Source organism: Haliotis cracherodii, unplaced genomic scaffold (genome assembly GCF_022045235.1).
Source record: "Haliotis cracherodii isolate W230 unplaced genomic scaffold, xgHalCrac1.p SCAF_18, whole genome shotgun sequence".
In the NCBI taxonomy this organism is placed as follows: domain Eukaryota; kingdom Metazoa; phylum Mollusca; class Gastropoda; order Lepetellida; family Haliotidae; genus Haliotis; species Haliotis cracherodii.
Genome location: NW_027266273.1, coordinates 18,284,782 through 18,293,920, shown reverse-complemented (window position 1 = coordinate 18,293,920; position 9,139 = coordinate 18,284,782).

Below are 9,139 nucleotides of genomic sequence, written 5' to 3'. Positions count from 1 at the left end.
ATATTATCAATGCATGCCAGTGTTTGCTTCGGGCATTGAGGTGTTACTTTCATTGTGTTTCGTATTGCAGGAAATATGACACTTACAGATGGAATAATATTGCCCTATAATTATGCACAGTGATGTAATGATAGCCGTCCTTATTCACAGTAAAGTTCCAATATTAGGTCATATCTTCTTATTTGAATACTCACAAAATGCGAGAAAACACAGACAAAGAATATCACTCATAAAAGTCGGGTTGATACTATTCAAAAAAGGAAATGATATATATTGTTGTATCCTTAATTATTTTACGTATGGTGATTAATAGAATTACATGTATGTTTATTTTGAACTTAGTACACCTACTCCTCTTTATAAAAGAGAACACAGTTTGCCATATCCTACTACGAGATATAACGAGGTTGTTTACACTTTATCAATGACCTCCCGTCTTGAATGTCCTACTCGTACACTGGTGATACAGCGGCCTATAAGCAAGATAAATCTCTACTAACAGTAAATGACGACAGGTCGCTTCCTCGGCGGTAGCGTATTAACTTCTTGTTAACCATAAAAGAATATAACAGCCCTACATACATCATTAAAACAGCTTTCACCCTCGACTGGCAAACTGTAGATTAATTTGACCCTTGTTAGAAGATGAGAGCGCCTTGTCGCTGATACCAGCACACTGATATCCTCAGTTAATTTAGATAAAACTGTATTAGTTTCTACAGACTGCCTCAGCGCCTTAGATCCCTACCATGGCGATGTCGCGGTGACGAAACAGTCTTAATTTATAGGGATTTCGTCGCTGCTGAAGCATGGACGGTGGAACTAAATTATTTGTTGAATTAAAATCTCAGTGTTTGATAGCGGAATCAAAGAGGTTGCAGAGTGTGAGGGGTTTAGATTAGAGGCATAAACAGTCAGGGAATTATTGTGAAGGAGACAGTAATAGTGGAGGCATGATAACAAGGCCTGGCTTTATATCCAGTTGGGCCTGCAATGCCTTTGTCCTATTGTCACATGTTTCAATTTTGCCTGTACAGCAATGGTTCTGATTAAAACATGTGCTCTGTTACACGTTTATGCAAATCGTGAGCTGGCACAGTATTCTTCCCACAGTATTCTTCCCACAGTATTCTTCCATAGTACTGAGGGTTGGTACCTGGGAACAACATCACTCTAAATGCAAAGCTATGTACAAGCAGTCTTACATGTTCACTGGTGGAGAATTTGAATATTTAGAATCCAATAGAGAAAATAATATTTACAGAACCTCTAAAACCTATATATAGTGAACTCAAATATAATAAAATGTATATGGCTTATTTCTTTTTTACAGTGAACGTTCCCTCGACAGCTATCCTGCAAACGTGTTCATTAGAAGAAAGATGTACTTATGTTAAATCCAAAAATATACCTGTTTCTGCTGAAAAGAACTATGATAATTCAGTATAAACATAATAATACAAGCAACTTGAAAAGTTTATAACAAAACTAGTATAAGTACTTACTTTGTCATTATTCGTATATGCCACGACATGAATTATCGACACATTCTATGTTCAGATATAATAATTATTTACTGTTTTTACAACTAAATATGAAATATTGATATCGATAAATTATTAACATTTATTGATTTTGACAAAATGGAGATGCACAAAAACACGGTTATCTACCATGTGGCAGAGATAGTTGTCAGACAGTCAGTTGTAAGACAGTAGTGTATTAATTAAGACAACAAATATAGCTATAGTGGACTAATATTAATATTCTGGGGTGAGCAGAGTGTGTCCGAAATTAATGCACTTCTATCTCATTTGTGGTTTGATCTATGTATCATGTGTCGACAATGTTTTAATTTTCTTCTTAAAATTTAAACAATAAACTGATTTGGACCTACATTGTGACTTATGCTATAGATACATGTAGTGTGTGGTTGAAATTATTATTAGAATCATACGTGTTTGAAGCATGTTTATAAGCCTTTCTTATTTCCTATTTGATTGAGGTCAATGCAATAAGGAAATAAATCTTTTTTATACGTATATTTCCTTTTTAAATGTTAATAAACAAACTCATTTGGGTGAACATTTTACAGGTACCATATAAAGAAGACATCTACACATTTGAGAATTGCCTGCGAAATCACTAGCAAGTGGAAGTGGATTGTAACCCACAAAGGAACAATTAGGGATGACTTACGACATCAGCATGGCTCTGTTACGGGGCGTACAGCACAGGTTCAGATACTCCTTGGTGGACATGTCTTCAACAGAAACATCGTTAAACACACCCAGGACAAGCATGTCAAAAAGTGGAAGATCTGTTGGAGAATATCTCCGCATCCTGGCTGAGCACAACCACACGAAGGAGACACTGTGGCATCGACCTAAATAAGTTGCAAATAAATATCCCTTATCATTTTTTTTTTATATAGTAATAAAATGTATACTATTACTAAATTGACACCGCGGTAAGATGTTGTATTAGAAAAGCCATTTAGCCTGTGAAGATCCGGGTTAGAATTGATCGTTAGCAACCCATGCTTGTCGTAAGAGGCGACTAACTCGGGTGGTCAGACACACTGACTTGTCAAAGTATCACCGTTTTTTGTGCATTTTTAGATTTAAAAAAAGCTTTCGATTATGTGGATAGAGAATTTTTTTTATATTTCTTCTTACCAAATGATCTGATGGGAAATTGTTTCTAGTTCTAAAAAATATATATATTCATCGGTAAAGACAATCTGGTAGGACACAGTGCTTCTTAACATCTAGTGGTGTACGCCAGGGATGTATATTAAGTCCAGTTTTATTCATTGTTTTCATTAATGAGCTCGTGACAGAAATATATAACGAATGTCATCATGGTGTGTTTGTCACACAAGATATTAGAGATTTAATGTTACTTCTATTTGCTGATGATATTACAAATGTTTTCATACTCTGTTAATGGTCTACAGAAACAATTGAATGTATTACATTCTTTTTGCAGTAGATGGGATTGGAAGTTAATTTGTCAAAAACAAATGTAATTGCTTTTAGAAATGGAGGTATCATTGCCAAAAATGAAAAATGGACATATAGTATTATCGCCTTAAAAATTGTTACATACTATAAATATTTAGCCTGACGCAATCATCTATACTATCATGGTCAGTTGCGTGCAAACATTTAGCATCGCAAGCATCAAAAACAATTAACCTATCTATACCTTTTTCAAGCAAAATATACATGTATCCTTTTCTACAGCGTGTACTATATTTGACGGCAAAATCGCGCCAATCTTGCTATATAAATATAATGACGCTATTGAAAAAGTACATGCTTCCTACTTTAAGCGCTTTGTAATGGCTGGAAAATATGCTATTTTAGGTGAAACAGGACTTCGACTTCAACTTCGAATGACAAAATATTGGTTAACATTACTGAGGATGGAGCCGCAAAGATATCATTACCAATATTTTAAACTACTGAAAGCTCTTGATGACAAAGGCAAAACGAATTGGGTGTCCAATGTCATATTTATTATTTTCATGTGGCTATCCCAAGATGTAGGGGTTACAAATTGGTTCTTATACTCTTTTAAACAAAGGTTACAGGATATGTATAGTCAAAACTGGCATGACAGTATAATACTATCTTCTTCTCGATTCCTGAGCAATTACAAGGATATCAAGTCTGCTATAGAACCAGGGAAGTATATATGTATGTTAGATGATAAATCGCTTGTTAGGGAATTATGTAAATTCAGAGTGTCATTACACAATTTAGTAAATTGTGTAAATTTTAGACGTAGATGTGAAAAAGGGACGTTGAAATGGGTATCTGTGAGGATGAATTTCATGTTTTATTAGTATGTGATAAGTATGAACATCTTAGAGAAAAGTATATTCCGAAGTTTAACAATAGGCACAAAAACAAGATGTTAATGACCAGTCTTATAGAATCCAAGAACTCTGCTGTTATACGGTTATTAGCCATATTGTTGAAACATATATTCTTTGTCAGATAGTTTTTATATATCATGTATATCACGTGACTAAACAAATGAAACTGAAAATGTCAACTGTACAATGGCCATGTGGCCTAAAATACCGAATAAAATATGTATGTATGTATGTATGTATGTATGTATGTATCCCCATTGCGTAGATGAAAGCTCAAGATGTCAACCAATGGGTTGTCTGGCCCTGATTTTCTGGTAATCGCAGGAAGTTAAACAACAAACGTACCGACAGAAAAGCCATTCAGCAATACATAACCTATATTGACATTTTATTGCTTTCGTTTTACAAGGATATCATACAGTTTTGTCTTTCAATTAACACAAAACGATTCTGACAAAGCATGCAAACATTTTAACGAAGGAAGGTTTTGTTTTGTTTCTTTGTTGTTTAACGCCGCACTCTTTAGTCACCTCTCACGACAAACATTATCGCATGTTACGGCAAGCATGGTTTGCTGAAGCCCTATTCCAACCCGGATCTTCACGGGTTTCGTGGAAGGTTGTGTGTATTGATGGTTAATGTATTAATCAAGATAGCACCTGGAAATGTCAAGAATTGAAAGAAACAGTTTGTAGATCTTCACAATATCGCATGTGGTGAACAATGCTGGCGTGTTTTTGTCGTGAGATCTGTCGCTAAAGTCGATTTAGATAAAAACTCATCCACGTTTGGCATCGGTCGCAGTGCCTTGGATAGAGTTATCACAAGAAAACAATGGCCCGATTGTTTTAACAATCACACGCGCCGCAAATGAAATACTGCTTGAAGGAATGTAGCCCTGGATGTGACGATGGCCCGTCGAACCAGCATGTTCGCTAACTTCCCTTGCCTCCATGGGAGTCAGTTTTTGTCGGGTCACGAAGTAAGCGCATGCAGGTGCTTCCGTGCATACGCATCATGTGCACGTGAGGAAGATGCTTCAAGACATCAATTGACGTAATCTGTGATGGGGCATTAATTTTAATTTCCGAACATCCCAAATCACTCAAGCGCCTAATATATTTTTTAGAAACATCATACGGTTTCACTGACACGTGCCTGAGCTACTGTAAAATAGGCAAAAAATGTATGATGATATGTTACATATTATATGTTAATACATGTCACACAAAAATACACATTACTCTCTCTCTCTCTCTCTCCCTGTCTCTATCTATCTCTCTCTCTCTCTCTTTCCCTCCCTCCTTGTGTAACCTTACAATATGTCCACTTTGCTGCACTCCATTTGCAGGGCGTTTAAAACCATTTGTAATATGTGTTTTATCAATAAAGTCATTGGAAAAGTTTTATCAAATGCACAAGAACATTAGCTGAAACTATTTGGTCTATATTTCCCTTACGTCGGAGCATTCCATACCTCGTATTTATCATGACCCCCGACCCCCTGGGCATTTCGTGGTGATGTTCATGTCTGGCCTACAGTCAAAGGGAGATAACTTTCAAAACCAGGGCGCACACTGCAAGGGTGCGGATGTCTCTCGCTTCGGGCTATCATAACTGCATGCGAGGCAGATGTCTTCGGTCAAAATCTGTTACTGGATGGAAACAAATGTCCCCATCCGTACCCACATCCCTGTCTATTTGAGCAATTTACTCCTGGACAAAGCATTCAAGCTTCAAATTTAACCATGTTATTAAATACAAGTTATCTACTTGTGTAAGAGTATGCCAGCGTCAACGTGTTGTTTTACGCCGATTCATTTGGTCGCGTCATGCGACCCGCATAGGTTACTGGGGACATGTTGTAACCAGGAATCCCAACAGGAAAGATGACCAGATAAAGCATACACCTTGTGGCATGTTGTTGGCAGTGAACTTATTTGAGCGAGGCTTTTGTTATTTTGGACCCTTCCCTTTTAAAAATGGTGGATCCGGCCTTGAGTGAGTGAGTGAGTGAGTGAGTAAATGATTGAGTGAGTGAGTGAGTGAGTGAGCATGGTTTTACGCAATATCCCAGCAATATCACGGCGGCGGACACCAGAAATGGGCATCACACATTGTACTCATGTGGAGAATCGAACCCTAGTCTTCGGCCTAACGAGCGAACGCTTTAACCACTCGACTAATCCACCGCCTCACCTAATCTCACCAGGAATCTCGATGAGTTACGGAAATGGAGTCCAGTCGGCAGGATATTAATCACTGGATTGTCTCGTCCACACTCGATTATTTACAGACCACCGTCATATGGCTAGCATAGTGCTGAGTGCGGCGTTAAAAACAACAAACCAACCAACCAATCAACAGACACTGATGCCATACTTTCCACAGGCTAAACGTGTATAACGTCAGTGGATAACGTATCGATTGTTCATACCATATTTTTAGTTCAGATTTTATTTACATCAGTTCCATAAAAAGGCTTTCATGCTGCGATAATTTTCAATAATAAATTGAAACACTTTGTAAACCACTAAATGTGCACATGTCCGACTCCACATTCAACTCCAGCCAATCATGTGTTTGTGAGGATACTTTTCACCACTATTTTGCCATAAAACGCCCAATGGTATCTGTTTCGGCGGATAATCGAGACTGGTTTTTCTCTGGTATTGACGTTTTATATGTAGACAGTGAAATGTGAGGGGACGGAGGTTGTGTTCGTTCGTAATCCTGAGGCACAGATTCGTCTACAATATGCCATACATCACACATCAACATACAATGAGGCTGCAGCCATAACAATATGTTGGCATTTCATGGTCGCATTCAACAATATCAAACCAGTATTCCGGCGGCATGCATATCATCGAGTCTAGAAATTGTGGTATAGGTAGCCCAGTTGCCTCAGGGACCGCAATGTTTTTGTACAACTGCTTCGCAGGATTCGCTGATTGTGGGTTCGAGTCCGAGATTATCCCTGCTTATGCTCTTTGGTTAGTCAATATCACAAACGTTCTTGATTCCACCAAGTGGTAACATGTGGCGTGTGTCATGTTCGGATTTCATTCCACAACAAGCTTACACAGCTTGATGCAGCATCCCAAATTCGTAGATCGATACTGATGATTTCAATCACTTGATTTTCTGGTCCTGACTTCTTTACAGACCGTCTTCATACAGCTGGACTATTGCCGAGTGTGCTGTTAAACCCAATTTGCTGTCTTACGGAGTAGAAAACGAAGCGCCTCTAAAATATTATGACTCATAATGCATCATGCTAGCGGACAAAAGAAACTGTGCTTCATATCAGTGAGTGAGTGAGTGGGTGGGCGGGTGAGTGAGTTGCACAGAGGGTAGAACATGAGTTGTGACGCCGCCCCATACCATGACAGTCCCACTCCCAAACTGAAACGCAAGAGACCGTCTGTTTGACGTTGTCATTCCTGATGGAACACTGCACAAATGTGTCAAAGGTCAACCCAGAAATCCGTAACTACAGTAGTAGATTGGGAAATCAGTAAATAACCACACAAGAACAATGCACAAGTAACAATTATATTGAAATACACAAGAGGGGGTTTAAAATAAAATAGGACAACATAATGGATCAAATGTATGGTACAATGGTAAACAATGTGTGGCAGCAGTAGTGAACAATATTAGTTACATATCCTGACGCCAGTGTACATGCCCTAAAGTCAGTGTACGGGCCCTAAAGTCAGTGTTGAATAGTTTCAACGAAGCACGAGGTCCGACTTGAGTCCAGGACTCAGTGTTATGGAAACAGAAATGTCGGTGTTTGTGATGAGCAATTGAGTTGACAGCCATCGAATCGCCTTTGGTACAGGTACAGCCTTCGGGTACAGCCTTCCAGAGGCCTATGCCTCGAACATTGATGACGTGTCTGGAACAATGTGTCCAGTGACGTTTCCAGATTGTCCCAGCGTCAACAACGACTTCTAAAGGGAGGTAACTCTGTGTCAAAGACACAGGAGCTACTCACAGTTGCGGGAGTGAAGACAGAGATTCAAAATATTCTACAGGCGCTTCAATCAATTTGCCTCATTCATAATAAATACAGTTTCAACGTATACATTATAACATTTAATGCCACATCACACAGTTTATACGTTTTATTCAATAGATGCAATGCATGTCAATTTACAAATTCTTACACCAAAGAACATTATCTTAAACCTCAACATCAAATCTCTTGGTACCGATGCTTCCACTACCCCATATGCCTGTAGTTAACAGCCTGCCATAAATTCAATCTGTTGAAGTTGACACCAATCATTCCAGTTGCTGTCGGGACCAAGGGACTGTCCATCTGTCCAGTGCCAACCAATACCGACATCATCACGTTCAAGGTCGATGAAAACACCAGTGTCTGTAGAAAACCGTCACCTACGTTTTCAGGACTGGATTGAACATAGAAATGTACATGAACGAGAGGCTCTACATGGAGCAATAGCAATTATACACCCATATCACAGTGACGAATGATGTAAGTATATTTTGTTGTTCCATGCAGTCAACAATATCTTCAGGTTCGAGTGATTTAATAACATGGGCAAAGATCCATACTGTCAGGATACACTTAATGAGCATGATCATCCAACTGGCATCGATACCCACTTCATTAAGGTCGGTCGACATACAAGGATAGTACTTGCACCCTCCGAAGGCAGATGGGATGAAGGAAAGCTTAAGATAGAAGAAAGTGATGTAGGGTGAATGAGTGAGAGAGAGATGCACATTTGACATCGTTTCCGTTTTGAGTCTCATATATGTATCCGAGGTGATATGACGAGTTTATCTTACCGTTTGCAACAATTGATGCCTGGTGAAGGGATGTGTCCCGAGCCCTCTGGTTGGTATAATGACTGTAGATGTAGGTGGCGGGGCAAACACCTAGGACAAGACACATAACAATACAGATTGTTTTTTTCAATAAATAGTTACATCCTAAGAGACATCTGGAGAAAAAGGACACAGATCTCAGACAGTGCAATGTTGGGACATGTAGCAGTTCATGAGGAGAGACAAGACACACAACCACACAGATTGTTTTTCAATAAATAGTTACGTCCTAAGAGAGAGGTGAGGTCAGGTGAAATGGGGTTTAACGTCGCTTCCAAGATAATTGCACTTATATAGCGACGTGCATGTATGTGTGTGTGTGTGTGTGTGTGTGTGTGTGTGTTGGCTGCTTGTACTAGTCCGGACTGATGCCGATTTATAGTACTA